This window comes from Engraulis encrasicolus, chromosome 8 (genome assembly GCF_034702125.1).
Source record: "Engraulis encrasicolus isolate BLACKSEA-1 chromosome 8, IST_EnEncr_1.0, whole genome shotgun sequence".
Classification (NCBI taxonomy): Eukaryota; Metazoa; Chordata; class Actinopteri; order Clupeiformes; family Engraulidae; genus Engraulis; species Engraulis encrasicolus.
The window spans coordinates 37414991-37438940 of NC_085864.1; the positions used below are offsets into that span (position 1 = coordinate 37414991).

Sequence of the window (23950 nt, forward strand, 5' to 3'; positions counted from 1 at the left end):
CCATGGCTTTCACATTTTACCTCATGACCTAAAGCATGTCTTTGCAGAACGCATGTGGACATTCTTGAAAGACTGATGAAACTGGCTTGATTGCCCACTAGGAAATAGTAACAACATTCATTCTAATACTCACCAGTTTTCTATAAAAACACTGGTGCAAGGGCAATATTTTATTTTCCTACTATGCAGTTAGGGGAGAACAGGTTAATGTGAGACGATTCACCTTTCCGCGGCCACCCCCCAAAATGGTAACTGACCAATCATAGCATAGCAACAGTTACTAAGCTCGGGACCTTGGTCAAGCCAGCCATTTTGATGAATGGAAGTCTATGAGAGAGATCCCGAGTTTGGAAGATAAAATGAAATGTTGCGCGTATGGCGTGTGTAATTCCGACAACGGAGATACAAAAAAGTTGGAGGGAGGGGTTACATTTCATTCCTTCCCAAAACCAAAGACCGAGATGGAGAAATTCCTGCTGTGGACTAAACAATGTGGACTACCCCACCACCAGCAGCATGTAAACAGAAGCCACTACAAGCTAAGGTAAGCAGCTATTTTAATGTCGCTAAAATCCCTCTACCTCATTGAAAACGTGATGATACCACTTCTTCAAATACAATTTAGTAGCACTACCTTGCATTTTTGGGCAGCTAGAACTGTGTGGATGATCATAATAAGCTGGATTGAATGGGTTAGCCTCATTTAGCATAGGCTAACTGTAAGTTTGTTGCATAGAGGTAGAAAATAACACTAGAGAGGACACAGCAATTTGCGACAGCACTGGGAAATGGCAGCTGGAGCTTCCCAACTTCCGTAGGTAGTGTAGGTACTTCCAGGCAATGCAAGTCAATGGAGAACACGTCCACCCATGTCAAGAAATTAACTTAAACTGTGTAAATATAAAGTAACACTTTAATCAAAGACCAGATTTGAAATGTCAGGCTACATATCTACTGAAATCATATGAGTCGATAAAATACATTTAAAAATCAAATAATATATTTTATGAACATAGTTAGCAACACACTTCAACTAGTGTCCTTGTATAGTGTGTTGATGGACATTTTCACATGATTAAGCCATTTTTGACAGAGGTGAGCCTCATTCTCCGTTAATTTCCATTCTCTGATCTACCTCCAGATAATGGCCGCTACAGATTGCCGTAAAAGGGGGGGCGGGGTCCTCTCTAGTGTTATTTTCTACCTCTATGGTTTGTTGTCACTGTTGACTGTTCTGTTCATATTGTGCATGCATGCAAGTAGCAACCAAAGTAATGTTAATGTTGTGTAGAGTTGAAAAGTTTATCTTGTACAATGGCATTTAAAGTGGGATGCCACTTGTTTGCTTGTAGCAAACAAGCATCAGCTATGCTGGGCAAAGTATTCTGCTATTTGTGTTAGAATCCCACCTCATGTAACCATCGCAACTGAACTGAGATTGAATAATACTTAATAGTATTGATTTAAGATCCCATATGTGCTGTACTTCACAATGTGCATTTTATTTTAGTGCCTTCAATCAGAGATGATTTAGTTATACATTGCAACATTGTTGTACCCAGTCATCATTCTCAAAACATCAACAAAACATCTTAGCCCTACACTAACATGCATCAACCTTGCATTACTATGAAAATGTAATGGAAAGTCAAACTGATTGTTTACAGGGTACGAGGAGAGAGCTCAAAGTCCACTGAACACCTTAACACTGGAACAAAGTGCTTCAAACACCAGTGACCATGGTGTGTGTGTGTGAGCGAGCGAGAGAGAGATATTTATATGCAGTTTGCTAACTTTTCCTGTTGTTGTTGTTTGTTGTTTACAGATCCCACCACTGATCATGGAGATGAGCTTCAGATGTTGAGGGACATGGTGTCCACTCAGAAGGCTGTGATAACCAAGCTGACTGTACAACTAGAGGCAAAGGATGTCCAGCTCCAACAACTTAGATACAAACTCCATTTACACACTACTTTGGTGTTAAAACCAGAGTCTGTGCATGAAAGTGATGTGTTAGGGCTAGGCCATTTCCTGTAGGCTACTGTGCTTGATTCACCTATGAGCATTTTAATACCTTGTATGAGTTCAACATTTTAAATAATCCAGGTACAGTGGCACACCATACCTTCCTTTGTGTAGTGAGCTGTTATTGACACTGATGACATTTAGACAAGTATATTTGGTTACAAAAGATTCCACATCAGTTTACAGACTGTGAGCACAATATTTAATCAGTCAACATCAGCCCTGTGTGTATTTATTGTGTATTATGTATTGATTATTTTGTTATTGTGTATTAAATACCATCCATCATCATGCATATTGTCATGACCTGTGTATTTTCATTTTTTGCTTAAATGCTTTAACCCATTTCATGTCATGGTGAATTACCTGATGACTTAAGCCACTCCAAGAGGGTATGTGTGGTCTGCAACAACAGTGATGTCCACAGGAGGTTTGCACCAAATAGCTCAGGTGTTCCTGTCTGCCTTTGTAGGAGAGTCAGTTTGTCACCTGTCACATTGAAGTTCCAGGAGGGAGGGCAGTAGGCCTACAACGAAATTCTCTCTAACTTCCACTGTTTACAATGTAGCCAATGTAATTTGTAGATTACTGGAAATATGTATTTATCTATTTACTGAACTTTAATGTAGGCTTACTGGTTTCCTAGTGACCGTAAGAGACACCTTATAGAAACACCTTTGCTTTTGGAGCAACCACAGATGACACAGGCACTGGTTTTATTTTGGTATCATTGTGCCATTGCTGTGTGAAGCTTGTGGAGGATTGGGGTTCCAAAGGGTTGCCTTTCACTTGCATGAGGTGAAATGTGTTGAACAAGCCAAGTCAACGATGTGGGAGCAATAGACTGGAGCGCTACAGGTGGGAATGTTTACATCTGGCATCTGTTACCATCACATGGATTTAATGCAACAAATATGATAATCATGTGCATTTTAATGCAACGTGTGATAAAGGTGACTTACCCTGCTTTAGGTCTAGGCCTACATAAGCACTGCTGCTCTTGTAAATTATTAGATGCTTGCCTCTTACATTGGGATCTGTATACTTTACCCTCTGGCTACAAACACAGCATATAATGTTGTGGATGTAGCCTTCATAAGCCTGTTGCAGACCTTTTTGTCAACTTTTATCTTATATTTTGCTGTTTCTCAACAAATTACTTGTGATTTCTATGGGCAGAGCCGAAATTGACAGGGGTGAAAACATGTCGCATGCCATTCATTCTAATGCTGAGAACCTGGAATACGTGAAAGCTTGACTCGCATAGCAACCGTTGCTAAGGGGGGGAGGAGTTTGCGGAAAGGTCAATTATGAATTTAAACAACTTTTACATAAGTTTTGGTAACTTACTGTTAGTTCCATTTAAGGTTTTTTTAGTTGAACTTGCCGGTGAAGAACATGGCAACCGCTTTCTTCAGGATGATTGAAACAAGGTTGGAATTTAGGAAGTGCATCGTGAAACAACAGGAAATGTGACCCTTAGATGCATTACCCCAGGGGGAACCTGATTGCACCCAATGACTGACACATCAGCACACACTTTTTTTTTTAAAAAAAACATGTCTGGCTTTTCAGGCCCATTTTAAACCAGCATCAACCACATAGTTTCATGTGTTGGAAGTGCAGCAACATTTGCAGCAACTGACTTGATTTATAGTACACCTTTATATGGGTAGATGACGGATAGGCAGCAAAAAACATTTTTTTCAGAAAACATTGTTTATGAGGGAAAAAAGTATATGTCTACGTAGTGCAGCAATTAATCTTTCAAAAAATCCAAGTGGTCACAATGTTGGTATATTCATTGATTATTTATTTACGTTGATAAAGCAATTTGCTGAAAATATGTCCTTTGGTGTGACGTTAAATGTAGAAATGGCTTGATGGAGTTTTATGAACATTGTTACACTCTTCATATTTATTGCAATTTATTAAAGTCTTAATTTAATGACAAATTACCATTTAAGTATTTTTTTTTTCATTAGTTGTGAGATTATTAGAAACCTTCGAGGAAAAACAGGGATATCTTTCTTTTAAATGTTCAAAATTGTCCGAATTTATACTAACTTTTCAGGGATGATAATTTGTTCTTCCCTAATGCAATATTCAGTGTTTATCAAACATATTGTTTAGCTCAAACAAATATTTGAGCGTTTAAAACATGTCACACCGTAGGACATTCATGTAACGCTAAAGGACAGAAATGCAAAACTGAGCCAGAAACAAATATATCAACATGATTATTTTGTCTTTTGATCATAATATAATGTTGTAGTCAATATGGACCTACACTTTACACTTATAAGTCTTTGAATCGTCGATTGTCAGCCTATCGTAACTCTTAATGACAGCCATGCGGTCATTGAATGTAACCTGCAGAGCTCATAAGACTCATACTGAAGGGTATCCTTGGCATGACCATCACACTTTTGTAGATATGCTATGACTGTCACACCATTGAACCTGTAGTGTGTAGTGGCCAGTGCCTGTTTGGTATCTCAAGCTGGACAGCACATTTATGCTGTATATTGAGCTCTCCACAGCATACTTTATTCATCTATACTCCTCTATATACTCTCTCACTGATCTTTCCTTCACTGTTACCGTTTTATGGTTTCAAAGCACCATTAATGACATTTTATATCATTAGACAGTATCTAAAATCAACAGCAAATATTCATCAACAATGCATCAAAGTATAAATTCCAAAGGCCAATAAAGGAATAAGTAATTTGAATACACAATATTTATCTAGTCAAACAACAAAACAAAAAAATATGTACTACCAGTTGTTTTAAAAGCTATTTCTCAAATATCTAGTCCATTGGTGTGACCTGTTTGTCCTTTGGTGTGATACTCCAAAGTGTCACACCATAGGACCATCACACCATAGGACTTTTACCATCACACCATAGGACTTTTGAGCTTTTGAGTTAATTTAAAGCCATGTCGTTGCCAACTGAAATACAATTTCACCTTTAGTAAGATGCATTTTCATACATCTACATAAGAAAAAAATGTGAAAAATATACACTATTGTCAAAATGTATTTTATGGCTGTCACACCAAAGGACTACAAAACTAATACATCTTGTGGTAGCAAAACATAATTGATTGACTAAAGAACTCTGAGAGAAAAATCTAAAATCCACCCTTGCCATTGGCTTCTTAAGGGTCTAAAGTCACAATGTATGTACCGCTGGAGCTTCAACAATAGATAATTATCCACAGAATTAACCAAAAAATGATGTCACACCACAGGACATTATTTTCTGCGACAAAGTTTCATAAGTCCATACGGTCTTACAAAAACAGGAAAAAAATTAAGCATTGCCACTTGCTAAAATAGACACCTTGAAAAACATGCCAGGGTTGTTTAGACAAATGACTGAGCTTTGATTATTTATTTAAAAATGTTTTAATATGGAGAACCAGGCTTGCCTCAGTCACACCATAGGACAAATGTGACATTTGACTCAAAATTAAGTATACTTATTTAAGCTCTGGATTTATTACACATTACTTTTTCACAACAACGACATTAGTTTAATCATTTAAAGCATTGACAATTTTGAAAGCATGAATTTACTTAATTTTAAGAGCCTGCGACAGCAAAATTTACACGTCACGTCATCTACCCATATACCTGAATCTATTTTCTTTAATTAAACAGCTGATTATGTGTACCGAAATGTTACTTTTATGTGCCAAAAAAACTTTTTGGTTAAAAAAGCATGCTTAATAAAGCAAAGGAACCATTTTTCCTTCGTGGTAATTACGGAATTCAAAGAGGTTGAAAACAATGTGGTTATAAATTATCACAAATTTGTTCCAAAGCTGAGATACATGTGGGTCCTTCTCAAAACCTAGGACAGTGCACTTCCAAGTGTATCAGCCTAATTATTCACGCCCAGTGAATGGATAGTCTTTGGTGAACTCTATGGAATATCCTATCACTGGGTGTGACTAATAAAGAGTATCCAATCACTGGGTGTGACTTGGGCTGGTACACTTGGAAATATGGAAGTAATAGGCTCGTTCGTGACGAAGCAGTAAGATTTTTGCTAGGCAGTGGGCATGCACACTTTGCCAGTTTGATGCATTCTGGTTAGAATTTTCTAACCACAATTACGTGCCACGTTAATGACTGACTTACATTTGACCATAAAGATGGAATGTCGGCATTGGATGCATGGAGGTGCCCAACCACACACCTGTATAGGTATGTGTGCCCAACACTAAACTCGCGCACCCATCGCGTCCACCCTCTTTGAGCGAAGTGGCGGCGGAATTGCGACGAGGAGTGCCTTGATAATTGGCAAAGCTAATCAGCCCAATCCTGACCCCTTGCTTGGAAGTGCACTTTCCTAGGTTTTGAGAAGGACCAGTGACCTGACTCTTGCCCTCTGGAGTGAGTGAGGAATGGGAACACCCCCGCGTGACGTAGCCGAACGCAGCCAGATGATGTAAATCTGGCAGAGAGTTTAGGCTTGTTCGTGACGACGCAGTACGATTTTTGCTCGGCAGTGGGCATGCGCACTTTGCCAGTTTGATGCATTGCAGTACCACAAAGCAAAGTGCGCATGCCCACTGCCTAACAAAAATTGTACTGCTTCTTCACGAACAAGCCTTTAGTAAACCGGCTGTGAGGCTGGTATGCTCCGCCTATGCAAAATCAGCAGATGGGGCACTCGGAGGGTCGCTCTCATCCTCAAAATGAATGACAGTGAACGAGAAGCCAGCGCACTGGAGGGTAAACTGTTTTTTTAGACTTGTAATTTTCGGGAGTATTTTCATTCAGTCCTGTGAATCCAGGGAAACGACTATAAAGTGGCAGAACCATATATATGTCCGAACGACCACAAGCAGTTGTAGAATTCACAGTCCCCCCACCAGCACTCAGTCTGATAGTTTAGTTTTGGACAGATATTTCTTGAACCTAAATACTATAACAGAAGGGACAAAATAGGATAAATGCTACAGAGATATGTCATACCCGATTAAATTATACCTGCCAAAGTGGATAGTGAGACTAAAATTGTTACCAGTAGCTACAGCCAAGTTTGACCCATCTTTGGCTGGCCGGCATGTGCCAATGTCAAGGCCTGATACAATGTCATGCCAGCCCAGTTTTTGACCCTTTCTCTCCCAGAAACAGAAACAACTGACCAACCATCAACTGAACTGAAAAAAGATTTTTTAATGCTGACAAAATCAGAAACATAAATAAACAAACACAGTGACGCAATGAACAGAACATAAACAACAAAAGCTAACCCTCCCCCTCCCAGACCCCCCCAAACCCAAAATCAGAAACATAAATAAACAAACACAGTGACGCAATGAACAGAACATAAACAACAAAAGCTAACCCCCCTTCCCCCTCCCAGACCCCCCCAAACCCAAAATCAGAAACATAAATAAACAAACACAGTGACGCAATGAACAGAACATAAACACACCCCTCCCCCCCGTCAACAACGCCGGCGACCCCATCTGCAGTAAGAGGTTTTACTGGACACCCATTTCTGCACCCCTCCACTGGGCCCGGGACAACTAATCCCTTTGTTCCCCCCTCTCTGCTTCCTTTCCCATATAGAACCATCCATGTCATATTTGGGCTGCTTGGGCTCAACACAATAAGGCAATTTTCGAGTCATGTTGAAATGGTAATATTTTCGGAGTGTGGCAGTGGCAGCCTCCCCCCCCCCCACTTGGTATAAATGATTACCTTAATAAAGCAGCTTTGGCATCAGCTGTCTCAATGCACTCAGCTTCAGGCTGCCACGCACACAGACACTCGTCCATACGCGCTCACACATACACGCATACCTGCTGGTCTAAAAGCGGCCAAATGCTGCGCCAAATTGCAACGCATCACAAAGCACCTGTTTAAACTCGGCGTACGTGCCCATATGCTGAACTGGCAATGTAAGTGCCCTAGCAGAGGCATTGACAACGGGATAGCACACCTTGTGCTTACCATGCACAGCCTCACAGTCATGTAGAAATTCAATACTAATTTTGAATGAATTTCTGTCGGACAGGTTAGGTGGGGACATGCCTCTGTCCAGTCATCCATTGGGACAGATGTCCCACATCCTCAGGCTCTGGAGAAAGAGAAGAATGAAGAATCTTTATGTAACAATTACACAAAACAACAGTAACATTCCTTTCAATGAATTAATGAATGGTGTTGTTTGCCAACTAGTTGGCAACTTGGCAACTAGGCGGTACTGCAAGACTATTGGCTACAATGGGAACCAATGCAAACAGTGTAGCATTACTTACTGTTGTCCTCACACTCCAGGATATAATACTGAAGGTGGTTGACGATTTTCGCTTCCGTTTGTCTCTTTGAGGTCCCCACCTCCCCAAACATGGGCACCAGGGCCTGCATGAGAAAGCCGGCATCGATCTGATTGTAAAGAAAAGACAGAAAGTTTGCAATATTGCATTAATTTTTATCAAAAGGTGTACCCCAACATTGTTTAAGGAGTGCCCTATTTTAAACATTTAGTCCCTTTTCTGAATGATCCTCGATGGGAACAACACAATGTTTTTCAAACCGTGTCTGTTACTACAGGCCAACGCTCTGACCAAAACCCTTCCCGCTTTGCACCCAAAGATTCAAAACAAATCTCCTGCGTTCTTATTGGTCCGCCAGCTTCAGGGCCTGGGGCATTGTCCGATGTTAGTCCCACTCGCAGGTAACAATAATTTTGGCTGCTCGCGGGTGGGGCTGATTTACTAGGCTAGTTGAGGGTGGTTTTACAAACAGATTTGGACATGCCCAGAGACGGCCATTATAAAGCCAGTTGATAAATTGAAATTAGCCAAATAGCGGAGACAGCGGCAAACATACCCTTATCCTTTGAGAATAGTCATGAAGCATTGCATGGACCCTAAGCCATAAGATTTCACATTTGAAGTTGTCCTTGCTCATTACATTACATTACATTACACATAACTGATGCTTTTGTCCAAAGAGAATGACACATATTACAGGATATATTTACAGTCCATGGAACATTGTGGGCTCAAGGCCACCTCAGCTATGTAGTACGGTAGGGATTGGAAGGATGTGATTTGAACCTGCACCCATCTGATCTAAAATCCATTTCCTCTGTGACTACACCACCCCTGCCCATATAATTACAAAATTAACATTACATTCTTCACACAAACAAATTTAATGCGTACAGTAGTGGAGTCGTCCGGCAGGAAGAGGGGCCGGCACAGGTCTTTGTGCTGACGGACTGCCGGCAGAAGCCCGTACAGCTGTTGGCCTGAGCACAGCTGCTGCATAAAGGGCAAAAGTCTCAACGTTCCATGCAGGACTACAGCTCTGCAAAACAAAAACAAAACATGAAAACAATAGATTACCTCTCATTCTGAGTTATGACCATCTCTGCAAGCATCATACCACCATAAATCATTAATAGTATTAATAGTACAAGGGTGTTGGATTGGTAAAGTAATGGCATTGGCAATAGCTTGGTGTTGTAATGAATTGGTGATGGATTTGTATAATACTGAATTGGAGGAAAAATTAACAAGTAATGTGTTAATTCTGAAAAAGTGCTGGTTTGTATTGTTGCATGCAATACACAGTAGTACAAAGTATGAGCAGTTAATTTGAGCAGCCCTATGACATCTCAACATGAACTGCTACAGTTTGATCAGAAAACCTATCGAAATTAAAACTCCATGATATTGTAGGGATCCTTTTGGGTAATGTCTCTTCAGGGAGAAAGGTTGGGGACCCCTGCTTTAAGTCTTTCTGCCTTTTGTGGAGTCACCGCAATTCAATTTCTGGTCACTAGGGGCCTCTAGATATTTTTATTTTTATTTGTAGTTTATTTGGCAGGGGCAATGCAGTGCACATTGTTACAAACATGACATGGCAGAGCCATGACACAACTTGCAGATGTGAATACATGAAAGGTTTATAGCTAGATAGCTAATTTGCAACCTCAGTCCCTGATCAGGCTACCTACTCTAATAAAACATATAAATCATCTAAACGAACAATTGTACAATACAGTATACAAGACAATAATAAGCCAACTTGAAACATGCTCCCTATAATATAAAAGCCTTGTGCATTAAGAAAAAAACAAGATGATGAGGGTGACCTATATATGCTGTGTGTGCATGTGTGTGTGTTAACTATTGTGTGTTATGATTACATTTTTGGTTTTCCTTCAGCCAGTGTTTCAGTTGTCTGTTAAATGTTTTAAACTCTGTTTGGATTTTTATTACAGTTGGTAAACTGTTCCACATTTGAGTTCCAATAACTGAGAAACTAGACTGACCAAAAGAAGTTTTGCGCACCTCTGCAATGCAGTTAACATTCACTGCTCCTCTGGTGGCCGCTCTTCTTGAGCTTATTTTTGTTACAAATGGACACAGTACAACAGGAGCAATATTGTTTGCACATTTAAAAATGAGTTTAAGAAAAGAGAACTTCATAAAATTCTCATATATTTATAGTCAAGTGCAGATATGAGTTGACCCCAAAAAAATTCTAACAAAAGGTTTCTCAGTGGTTTCCAGTTGTATCAGATGTACTTAAAAACATACTCAAAGTCTACCAAAATCAAACTTCAGGAAAGGCCTCATTTTCAAGATGGCTGCCGCCAGGCCCTTAAAAGGACTGCGGTATGAGAATTAACTTGAAATGACAAAGAATAGTGGTGTTTCAAACATGTTTTGACCATGTAATATTGTAATTAGTACATTTGCTTGATAAGCATGTGATTAGGAGTACAATTTAATATAAAATTAATTAATTATTTAAATTAATTAGGACTATGTGGTACTGTACAATTGGTCAAAACAGGGCCACCATGTGTACGCTCAAACCCTTGTCTGTGTTCTTCTGTTGAAACATTTTGTTTTGTTTTGTTTTTTTAAACATTTACATTTTGACCTGAATGTTGAACATAAATATTTTCATATATATTCTGCAACTCTTTCCTATTATTTCTTTTTTTGTTTCAATGACCTCGAAAAGATGCGCTAGTCATCACATTCTCTCTCCCACTGAGGCTTATTGCAATTGCCAACTTGACATGGTCCACAAGCATGGTCCATATTCCTTACAACGGCACCGTTGGGTTTGTGCAGTTACAGTGGGTCATCTTCATGAGACTATTAGGGGCAGCAGGCTTGCTGGTCATAGCTGGCAGGAAGTGGTTGTCCACAAGTTTCCATCCAAAGTTCACTGGATTCAGCGCATCTTCCTTTCCAAGTCAAGTCATGACCTGAAAGTAAGTTCTGAGTGAGTGGAATTTGGTGGAACATTCAGTCTGGGGCAGTCGGTCTGGGGTAAGAACAGATTTAGTGGTAACAAGCTTCCTGCTGAAGATATGGTAACGCAGAGAAGCAAGTGAATCCGTACTCTTACCACCCAACAGCACTGCCATTGCCTTGGACCCATGGTCCTGTATTGTGGTGCTGTCTTGATTTGTCATCAAAAACAAATTGGCACATGACTTGAGGGTAGAGTCCCCATCGACAAGTTTGTGAAAAGCTGTCTGTTTGATAACACCAAAAATGTGTGATGTTGAATTACCTGTTACCAGAATGGCAATGACCCAAGTCATAATGTATTACTAAAGGCCATTTGCACTGTCATAGTGGAGCAGTACTATGGATGTGAAGTTTTCAGTAACTATTTCAGCGTTGCACTGGTGGAACAGTGTGCGTTAAGGGTCTACAGGAAACACATAGAATCTGTGGCCAAGTCAATTAACTAATTTCAGAGCTTCATGCCCATTTTAAACACCATCTTGAAATTTACACCTTTGTAATATTCAGATTTTGGTAGACTTTTACTATGCTATTAAGGGCACCAGTGTTAATTTCGTCAACCATGACTATGACTAAAATATTTTGTCAAAGCCCTTTTTTGATTTTCGTCATTTAGACTAAGACTAAATTGGGAAGGCAATGACTAAAATATGACTAAGATTAAAATTGATTTTCGTCATTGTGACTAAGACTAAGACTAAATTTTAAAAAGCTGACTAAATTAACACTGGTGTTAAATAAAATAGAGAAAAAGAGAACCAGTGTGTGAAGAAGTCACATTCTGCACAGTGTGATATATGTTAAAAAGTGAAGCAGTGTGCGGAGAAGGTTTATTCTGTAAAGTCAATGATATACGTATGTTAAAAAGAGAAGCAGTGTGTGGAGAAGTTCTATTATGTACAGTGTTGACTAAAATGACTAAAATGACTAAAATTTGACTAAGACTAACATTCATTTTCGTCATTTAGACAAAGACTAAGACTAAATTGGGAAGGCAATGACTAAAATATGACTAAGACTAAAATTGATTTTCGTCATTGTGACTAAGACTACGACTAAATAAAAAAAGCTGACAAAATTAACACTGAAGGGCACCCTATAGTACACAAAACAGCTAATAGAAAGCTTTTGTTTCAAATACTGTTTCGGAGTAGGGTGTTTTGTCATACACACTCTTATTTTAAGAGCCTGCAGTTGTAATGTTTCTGTAACAAATCCTACAAAAACCATCCAATTGTACTTAGAACCACTTATCTATCAAGATAATATTGTAATTAGAATATTACATGGTCAAAACATGTATAAAAACACTTTTCCTGATAATTTCAGAGTAATCTTATGTCACACAGTCATCTTACAGCAATTTGAAGGGCCCGGTGGCGGCCATCTTGAAAATGAGGCCTTTCCTGAAGTCAGACTTGAGTAGACTTTCAGTATGTTATTAAAGACACCTAATACTACACAAAACAGCTCAGAAACCTTTTGTTAGAATTGTTTTAGGGTTAGGTGGTGTTTTTCCATAACTGCACTCGACTACATGTGTAATGAAACTGCTGGCTGCAGTGACTGCGTGTTATCATTTTTCCAAAGCTTTGGAAAAATGATAACATGCCCAACTGACACACGTACATATGGAGTTGCACCTGACAGTAGTAAGGGTGTTTTTTTTCTCAACTCCAGATTGGTGTCGAGGCAAAAGTCAGCATCATTTTCTGAATCCTGCAGTCCCTCCCTGTATTTAAAGGGGCACTTTATCTCAAGCACACCACTTCCACAACAATCACATGACCAGAACCCATCAGGAGTGGCTGCTCTTTACAGTCAGACCCACGTGTTTGAATTTGACATTTCTATGCTCCCTTTCCATTTGATTTATGTATTCCTGTCGTGCTGTCCCCTCCATCTCCCTTCCCCACAACACAGCTGGCACCGAAAGTGGTTTGTCATTGTATTGCATGATCTGTTTAACCAGATTGTCAGGAGAGGTTTGTTGGCATGTTATAACACGGTAAAAAGTGCTCCCTGTTACCCGCCCTGCCCTGTGTATATTCCATGCAACACATTCACTCCGCTGATTTGTGACATATTGGAGCCTCTCCGTTTGGTCAGATGTAAAATTTTGTTGAATCTCTTCATAGGTGACCTGACACTTTCTTTTTAGGTCAGCTGGTGACAGCTCCCTAGCAGCTGGCTCATACACAGCAGTTAATGGCTCAGGGATTTCAGGGTCACCCTCAGAGGCAGTGTCTGTGTCAGAAGTCACGAGTGCTGTAAAGAGAACAGCATCAGGGCAGATCTCATGGAGACCCCGGAGGTCCTCAGATGAAATGTCTGTGTAAGAACATGATATGGTCACAAGAATTGCAGTTTAAAATATACAATATGCCTGTAAATGGTAATATAAATAGCATGTATTATTTGTTATTCACACATTCACATAACATTTGTTATTTGTAGAGGTATTGGTCATCATCATGATCATCCCTGTAATCATATGGCCACAGATGTCTCATGAATAATAATAATAAGTATTATTATTTATTTATTAAAATTATTATTCCTATTATACACAGGAAAGGTGCAACAACTGCAGCTTGTTCTAGGGCAGTCAATTTCACATGTTCAGGTGTGAAATCTAAAAAGTAACAGCAACAACACATCACATGACCTACATCACATGACTTGTTCAACACAATACTTGTGTCGTTCAGCTGTCAAACGCTTAGGTCTGCTGCAGCTTCGTAAAAAGCACCATCGGGACTTTCAAAATCTTTTTTGCTGGAATATGACGTGGAAATATGCTTCTGGAGAATCTAATGTCAATGTGACTAGGTCCAAAACGTCATGCATGGCTCGTAGATGAAAGAGAGGACTTGAGGGATACCTGGTACGTCCTGTGGTCGCGCACAATGCTTTTGGGGCGCAAGTGCGGTCTGGTGCCTTTTGGGTTGACTGAAATTTATCTCTATCAATTTATTTGGCTCGACGTGCTTGCGTGATGAATCACGCCACTTGTTGGCCCTTGATGTGCACGCAACCTCCTCCTCAAATCTGCCTCACATTTCCAGTTGGCACATGATCGCAGCTGCATGACTACAGCAGGAGGCAAGGCTAGTGGAGTAGATTGACGACAGTGTGTGAGTGACACTTCTACAAGTACATTGGCTATGTTATTGTATGTTATAGAGGCTAACATATTGATAGACTTACCCTGCCATGCATGTGCAGTTGGCTGTAAGGATGTATCTGGTTTCCTTATTGATGTACACCGAGGCGTCGTAAGGTTTGGTTTTTTGACCTTGCCTTTGGCTGGGTAGCACGTACGAGCGAACAACAACAAACTCAGGTGTAGCATCATAACATGTTACTGTTTGTAGGTTTCCACACAACACATAATTATATGCATCAAGGGACTTGAAAGCCCTGACCTTTTCTTTTGTGTAAACACTTGGCGTGTCAATTAGGTATGAATAAATGTCCTGCCATATCAATATTGGCCATGACTCTCGATGCTCTCGCCACTGATTTGAAGCAACCGTGTATGGGTCCGGCAAGATGGTGCCGTTTTTTAGTGTTATTATTTTTTTTTTTAAAGTAATCTTCACGATCACTAACACTAAAGCTACCGACATAATCCATATCCCTTTACCTGTTTATGTACAGTAGGTACAGTATTTTGTGACAGTGTGTACATCATCGTAAATCACAGCAGGTGGTCGTAAAGTAACGCAATATCACTCGGGTAATGTTGCAAGTAGCATACACATTTAATGACAAACACAGAATATTAATGTGTTTAGCCGGATCACACCGCACTCTCGATTAAAAGGTGCCAAACATAAACAAAAACTGTAAAATTGAAAGGAAAATGTCTGCACTTAAATCCCCTTTGTGTTCTTTTTAATAGGCCAAGCTTGGCCTATTAAAAAGAACACAAAGGGGATTTAAGTGTGCAGACATTTTTCTTTCGATTTTTCACAGAATATTAATAAAATGCATTATTTTTTTCTGAATTCACTCATCTAGAGTATATCACTTCACTACAATGCATATTTCATTCTTGCTGTGTAGCCAATCTTTCAGTTTCCCTGAAGTGGAGTTGGCTGCATTGTTGGCCATTTTGGATTTTCTGATTGGTTCTGATTCTGATTTCTGATTTGGCGAGATTCACAAAATACATGCAGAAATGGATTCACAGACCATGGAAACATGAATAGACACCAGAATTATAGTTTTGGCCCTTCTAGATCAGGACATAATACAGTTTGTTGTTGAGGGGAACATATTTGGCGGCCATCTTGGATTTGCACAATGAAACAAATGGTCAGATTCACAAAAAACATGCAGAAATTGATTTACAGACCATGGAAACATATGAATAGACACCAGAATTATAGTTGTAGCCCTTTTCGATCGGGAGATATGACAATTTTTAGTATAGGGGACCACTTTGGCAGCCATCTTGGATTTGCAACATGAGATAATGATCTCTAAGCCACAGAATATTATTACAGTCAACATAAATCTCCAACTTAGGCCAAAGAAAGTGATCTTTGAACAATTTCCTCCAACATAGGACTGGTTTAAGGCATTCTGGTGGCCATATTTAATTTCTGGCGGCCATCTTGGATTCCGGACAACTTTTTTGACGTCGCAAAAGCTTATTTTGATCGGTATGGTCCAAAGTACAAGAATCCATTGAGAAAACCTTGACAGGAAAACGTTGCGATTATGTCCCGGCTCAGCCCGGTCTAAGATGTTTACAAAGGAAGTAGCCTAAGCAAGTTGTGTACCTATGGTCTGTGAACACTGATTTCTAATTCTTTTTCTATTATCTGTCATCATGTAGGCTACTAGTAGCCTTTATTGAACCCACCTTTGGCAGCTGATGTGACTTCTTAAACAATGTTGACTGTTTCAAGACGTTCGCGTCATGTGCACTCCCTGGCATCTTGCAGTTGATATTCCAAAAGCTGATAGGGAGAGATGATGACGTTAGCTAAAGCATTTTCACATCGTAGACTAGGCCTATTTGATCAAGTCAGCAATTAGGGTAAGGACCCTTACCAATGTCTGTTGTCCACCACCGCCTGGAGGACATAGGATTCTGTTGGTGGGTGGATAGGGATGTGCGTCCCATCTATACAGCCAATTACTTGGGGCAGATGGTACTTTGCCTTAAACTCCCTGGCTGTTCTTCTGCTCTCCACTCTTGGCACCTTAATGAACTTGTACCCCCGACTCCACCATTCCCTTACAAAACAGGGTCATAAACATTTGTATATCACTATGGCCACTCTCATAACCAAGGGTATGGGTGGACGCACGGGGTTGTCCGCTTAAATCGATGAAAGCCCTTCGGCACATACATGCCTCCACTCCTCATCGTCAAATTCAAGCAGAACAACCCTCTCCCACCAATCCTTGCTCCTCACTCGCATCCAGCAGCTGCGATCCACTTGGGGCATCGGTTGCCCCAGGTACCGCAACGGGCTTGGTGATATACTGGACAAACTGCGCTCCACCCGACCCATCTCTTCTAACACCAAAAGCAGGGCTAGCATTGTACTTCTGTTGTATTCCATATATGTAACAACCAAACCGTGCACTACTCGAACGATCCTGTCGCGATCCATCTTGTGTTGTTTTTTTAACGCTGGTGGTAATTAGGCCTACTATTTTGACAGCTCAGTCACCGTGGAACCATGCCTAACCCCAGATAGCATTAGGTTAGCGGTCCACTGGTGGCCCACCAGCGGCAGAGTTGGCGGTCCAACGGTGGTACCCACTGGAGTTTTGCTCATCGGTTCTCTGGCGGTCCGCTGGCGGCTCAGAAGCAGCTGCACTTAAAGGGCCGCCCCTATGCCGCTTTTGAGCCGACGGCGGACCGCAGGAGAACCGATGGTGGGCCACCAGCTTCTAATTGGTCTTCTTTATGGCCTTTATGGTCTTATTTAATAATTCAAATGATGTACTAAATTAGTCATCTAATACATTACAACACTTTCCATTTGCCCTCAATCACAAAAACAAATACAATTAGGTAGGCCCTACTTAGGCTACTGGGGTTACCAAAGTTACCCAAATTTACAAAGGTAAAGACAGTGCCTGCAGATAAGAAACCCAATGTATTCTATTTTAATAATACAGTGCAAAAACATACATCTTCAGCAACTTCTATCACACAGACGTAGGCCACGCGTAGGCTGTTAGGTTAAATAGATGTTTATTTTTTACATTGTGTAAAACCAACATGGCCTCATTGAATGAAAAGTAGACAATACATACATACATACATACATAAATAAATAAACAAACAAGTTGTCATAAGACTACCATTGGACTATTCTATTCCCCATCCCCATTCCCATCCTCATCCACTACCCTTTTCTGTCTATTTTTCCTCGCTCCCTCCCTGTCAGCTGCCCCCTTCAAATATAAAGATACTTCTTTTTGCAGTTCCTCTTCTGTGGCTGTGGGAACAACTCTCCGCACAGCTCCTGTAGTAAAACAAAGAGTAAGTGAGATGTGTATGAACTAGGGGTGGGCATAGATTAATTTTTTTAATCTAGATTAATCTCACTGTAATTATGAAATTAATCTAGATTAATCTAGATTAATCTATATCAAAATGGCTCATTCAGAATAGGCACTCTAGCGAAATAATGACGAAAAAAACCTAGGGGGTTTCTTAAGATGGCGCATTAGACCAGAGCTCATCTCTTTTTTCCAAAATGCATCTCATCATCAAAAAAATTGTTGATATTTGGAGATGAAAAAAAAATCACTGCAATATTTGAAAAGTGTTTCGAATATATTAGGAAGCATTTACAGTCATAATATACTGACATTTCAAAATGAACAGTGCTATAAATTGTAGAGAGGCAAATACAGATGAATCTCAAACATTTAGACTATTTAAACAAAATTACCTCAACAATTCAACATTTCTAATGGAGAGAGAGAGAGAGAGAGAGAGAGAGAGAGAGAGAGAGAGAGAGAGAATGAATCTGCCACTGACTGTTAAAAAGGGCAGCGGCTCCTTTAGAGAGGGAGGAGCTGCGTAGCAGGTACTGCAAAGTCAGAGCCAGGCTACTAGATTTCTAGAACTAGAGCTAGTTCTAGACCCTAAAGCACTGGCCCACATCGATTTGGCCTAAACCTGACAGTTGTTCTCTGCGTTAGAATGCCAGCGGAGTTACAACTCCAAATGAATTCAGTTTGCAAAAAGAAAAAAAGTCAAGCGCGACGACCGCGAGATTGGCTATATCAAGCGCAGCAACCGCGAGGTGTATTACCGTCTGACATGAGTCACAAATGCGCGATCATAACACAAACATTCAGCGAGAGTAGATATTGACAGTTTCAGTTTGACAATCTTCAAAATGTATATCACACGGAATGTTTTGCAATTATGGCACAGGCAAGATTTCTGGAACAGGACTGTTGTTTGTGTTCCATGCAATGCGTGAGGAAATGTAGGCTATGTCGGGCTGGTACACAATAATGTCTGCTTCACCTCAAACAATAACGTCTCTCTAGTCTACCACTTATGAAAAAGCACTAAAACAACACCTACCACGGCAGAGAGATTAATGTTTTACAGCATGCAAACACTGTTCATATTTAGTAGGTCTGCTGAGCAACAGGTGGAGAGGCGAAGCGACTGGAGGGCAGTCTGAAAGCGTCTGTCAATCGAACGCTATGGTGACGCACATCCCCAAACCCCAAATCCATATTTTGAGAATAGATTAACGTGCGATATTTTCTTTGTCGCGCGATAAGAGTCTCACATTATCGCAGCACGTTAACGCCGATAACGGCCCACCACTAGTATGAGCGAATATGAACTTCACTTCCCATAATGCTATGCATTTAGGCGGGGGCTATATAAGGTACAGCTCCCCATTCCACACTCTTCTGCACCGCAAAAATATAGAAAGCCTACATATATGATTAGCATGCAATAGTTTCAATGTTCAGCACTTTCGTGTCTGCCTGCCTCCATCAATGCGTATGCGTGCCCTCACAAAATTCTTTTTTTTTTTTTTTTACCAGTGGTTATACTGTATACTTGAACACATTCACAATATTTTCACAAAATCACTTACTGTGCAGCACACTCTTCAGGTTTAGTTACTTAAACGCCACCTTCTCTGCTGCGCCAGTCCAATTCATTTGGAGCGCCAAGGACCTCCTTAACGCCCGGCCCAGCATCCTCTTCACTGCATCTTTTGGGGTTCTCCCTCCCAGTATAGCAAGCATGTTCACCTGAAATGCAAAGACCAAAATTACAGTGGCATAACTCCCAGGAGCTGTTTCCACGTAGCAGGATATTTTTATATGTGGATATTTTTTTTCCTCCTGGTTACATTGGTTTTGCCCTTGGGTCATTCTATGTCAATTCACACGCCTTCCCCACATGACCCTCTGCAATTTACCCAATATCTCACATGCAGGTACCTTTTGATGTCAATTGAAAGAATACGTATTAGTATTAGCACCCTACGTCCAACGGTTGCGGAGATAAATAATCAAGGCATGCCATTTGTAAGTACATCATCTGGTAGACGGGGTCATATTGAGGGGCCATGGTGATTTTTAGGCCTGTATCTTCCTTCAAACTAAAACCACAGGTGTTCAAATCTGATTATAAATTTTGTATGCAATTCACAGGCTTGAAAAGTGGGCATGGTACCCCAACTTGGGAGGGCTTCATCTCCACAACCGTTGGACGTAGGGTGCTAATACTTGGTATTCTTTCTATTGACATCAATAGGTACCTGTATGTGAGATATCGGGTAAATCGGAGAGGGTCATGTGTGGAGATTCTAGGGAATCATGTGAATTGACATGGAATGACCCCTTTCCGTTTCCGCGTAGCAGATATATTCAAAATCTACATATAAAAAAGCAGCCTTTAAAAATATCCTATTTAGGGGGCTGAAACGCATTTGTTACAATTGAGGATTTCCGTATTTTTATCCACATGTTGTATTTACACCTAAACAGGAGAAAAAATACACTGCTACGTGGAAACGGCACCTCAGTCAAACATCTTAGCTTTTTCGGCTTAAGCCATTTTGCTCCAGTATATGAGGACAAAACGGATAACATTTAATTTCAGCACACAACACACCACTTGGGAGTGCGATTGAAGTTTAACACACTTAAGGACGTGGATAACCTGGCACTCAATATATTATGTAGTCAACTAGGGATGCACGATGTGAAAAATTTTGGCCGATCCCGATATCCGATACTGATCTTAAGTTTTTTGGCCGATAACCGATATTAGCCGATGCTGATGTTTTTTTATTTTTCTTTAAAAGAGATAACATTTAATATAGACTGACAATGATGCAAACTGCATTTTTGAATGTCCTCTTTTTAATTATTTTATTTTTGTGGCAAAAGGGCTTTTTGTCCCGGGCCCTGGGATAGGGGGGCCCAGAACTGGGCCCTCATTAAGTTTGTGATTAATGGTTCTAATTAATTTCAAAATAAGATGGTTTTTGAGAGAGGGAGATTGCGCTATATTTACATTAAATAAATGATGCAGATATTTTGCCTTTCCTGCCCTTATAAAGGATCAAGAACCCCCACCTCCCCCACCTCCAATGCACAAATGGTTTGGTCGGTCATTACGAGAAAGAAAAAAACGGCTTCAACTTAACGCGGCTCGTGCCAATTTGCCAAGTTGTCTGAAGAAGCAGTCGTTCAAACCAGGAGGGCAGAAAATGAAGGATAGGAGAAAAATAGATGAAGACCCAGAAGCCCCAGGATTTCAGTAAAAAGTTCTTCAGATGATGCAGGTACTAACAATAGCAGAGGACACTAACAAAGCAAAAGTTTCCCTTCACAAACAGACACGCACTGCACTGCAGCATTCATGTTTAAAACATGATCAGTCACACAGTCACATACTTTTATAACCACAGCTTAGTAAAATTGTGTTTCAAATCTGACCATCTGTGACCTTAGCTAGGTAAATGCACATTAGCCCCAATCATGACATGATGAGAAGTTGCGTGGCGAGCAAGGAGAGGGCAAGGGAGAACTTTTAAAACAGCGCTATTATGCAACGCTATTTTGCTTAGCGCGTATAAATCCCGCTTAGCGCAAATGCTAACAGTTTATCAACCTGTTAACTTTGTGGGGAAAAACAGTGTACATCCGTTTTGCAAATACATTTCTGCAACTTAACTTGTTCCTGTGTTTGGCTATTTCTTGTAATGTATGCTCATTAATGACACGAGTTATGACCCCACGGAGTACCCGTAGGTCCAGTACTGATTATCCCCATAGCAACCAGTTTGTTGGTATACAATAAATCTTATGGCACTCGATCCAGTACGTGTCCTGTGAATGACTACGAGTACATTACATGGTGTCAGAAAGTAACTAAAGAACGAAAAATAGTAAGATAATGGCGTTATCACAGTTTGAATACCCCAACATTGATTGGGACGCCTCCGATTTATATCAGGAATTTGAAAGGTTTCGTAGTCACGTCACATTCGTCCTAGATGGGCCCCTCTCCGATCTAACGGCTAAACAGCAAGCAGGATGGCTGGGAACCTGGATCGGAAAGCAAGGTAGAGAAGTCTACAAGACGCTAACCTGGGCAGAGGGAGAAAAAGAAGACCCATCTAAAGCCGGGCATACACTGTGCGATATTTTCACTCGTGGTTCTTAAGCTTCTGCTCACACTGCACGATGGAATTTCACTGTTTAAAAGTTCACAACTCACGACTCACGTCCTCACACTACACGAGCCGACAGTCGGATGCGAGCGAAATGCTTCCACCATACGACACGACAGGCATGTTTCCCCGTCTGCAGAGGAGGGAACATGCGCACCTGAGGTGGAGATGAGGTCGCGCTCAACAGCGAATCGCACGGCCCTATTCATTTGTGCATGTGAAGTGTCAAATCGGGTCGTAGCACTGCTTTAACTGTGCGATTTACGCACGAGCCACGACCAGAATTTCAAACCGTTTTGATTTTCTTGCGAGCCTGCGATTGCACGATCGTGAGGCGAAATCGCTTGTCGTTACCCCATGTACACTGCACGATGCGAGACTCACGATTGACCTGCGATTGAGCAAGAAATCGGCCCGACTCTCAAAAAGTCGTGCGAGTGCCAAATCGGGGTAAACTCGGGACAAAAGTCGCACAGTGTAAGCCCAGCTTTAGGCAGTGTTTCCCAACCTTTTTTGTCTTGCGTACCCCCTAAGCCTCTTAGTTGTGCCATGAGTACCCCCTAATTCATTTTCTATATCATTTTCTCTGTCCTGATGTGGCTGCTTCATACATTTTTTATAATAATAACATTTTTCCAAGTACCCCCTGCAGTGTGCTGGCGTACCCCTAGTGGTACACGCACCCCTGTTGAGAAACTCTGATCTAAGGTACTGGACAAGTTTGCCAACTATATCAGACGGCATAAAAATAAGAGAGTTGCTAGGCACCGTTTCAAACAACGCAAGCAAGGGCCAACGGAAAGTTTCGACAACTTCGTGAAGGACTTGCGAATCATTCTAATGGACTGTGAGTACGCTGATTCTGACGATATGCTAATTGACGCTATCATCGCTGGAGTGAGAGAGAAAAGGGTCCAAGAGAGGTTACTCGAAAAAGGCGAGGATCTCATCTTATGCAGCACGAAGCGTCTGTGAAACAGATGAAAATAGTCAGAGAGGAAGATACGCAGATATCAGCGCTGTCCTTTAGATCCAAGCACAACCTGCAAAATAAGAAAATGCCATCCAAAGCAAGCTCTACTTACCGTAAACCATCATCCGTTACGACGAGAACCTGTACAAAGTGTGGAAAAGACGCGCAGCACAAATGGAACGAAGGCGAGTGTCCGGCGATAGGCACTGTGTGTTCCTACTGTCGCAAACCAAATCACTGGGCGGCTGTGTGCAACAAGCGTGGAGTAAACACTGTGAGTACTGAGTTTCAACTGTACGAAGATTCAACAGATGATGAGGAAATACTGTGTATAAACCTGATGCAGCCTGAGAACAATACACCCAACAGTGACAAGTGGGTAGTTGAATTGGAAATCCTGTCTAAACCAGTGTTATTCAGAATTGACACTGGAGCTAAGTGCAACACACTAACAGTGGACATTTATCAGTCACTAGGCCACACAGGTGAACTGAAAGGCTCTGGTGTAGTGCTCCGCTCCTACTCAAACCACCGCCTGAAGCCAGTAGCAGCCGTGAACCTGCAAATTTCATCACCAAAAGCCAAAGTCTCAGCAGTGTTTGAAATACTCAGTATAGCACAGGAGAATGTGCTCAGTGGTGCTACAGCTGAGGCATTGGGGCTGATTGCGCGCCTTGACCTGCTAGGCAGTGCTGGAGCTGGAGGCACAAGAGACCATATTCCTGCTGAGCCTGATGACTTCCCAGACCTGAGCCACAGCACTGGAAAGCTGCCAGGTAAAAGCATCACCAAGCCAAGAGAAACACCCAAGCTGCCCTTTGAGGAGGTAGCTTCTGATGTCTTCGAATTTGAGGGTCAGCAGTACATACTGGTCGTAGACTACTACTCCAAATTCATCGAAGTGGACAAGCTGAAAGACACACGCAGT

The 23950-nt window shown here is 41.0% G+C and overlaps 1 long non-coding RNA gene across 1 annotated transcript; it reads left to right on the forward strand.

The window, feature by feature from the left end:
• Positions 1 to 236: 236 nt before the first annotated feature.
• Positions 237 to 2314, forward strand: LOC134454569 (uncharacterized). The gene is made up of 2 exons (XR_010035861.1): positions 237 to 544; positions 1826 to 2314. It is a non-coding gene; the product is annotated as an uncharacterized LOC134454569 (long non-coding RNA).
• Positions 2315 to 23950: the final 21636 nt, after the last annotated feature.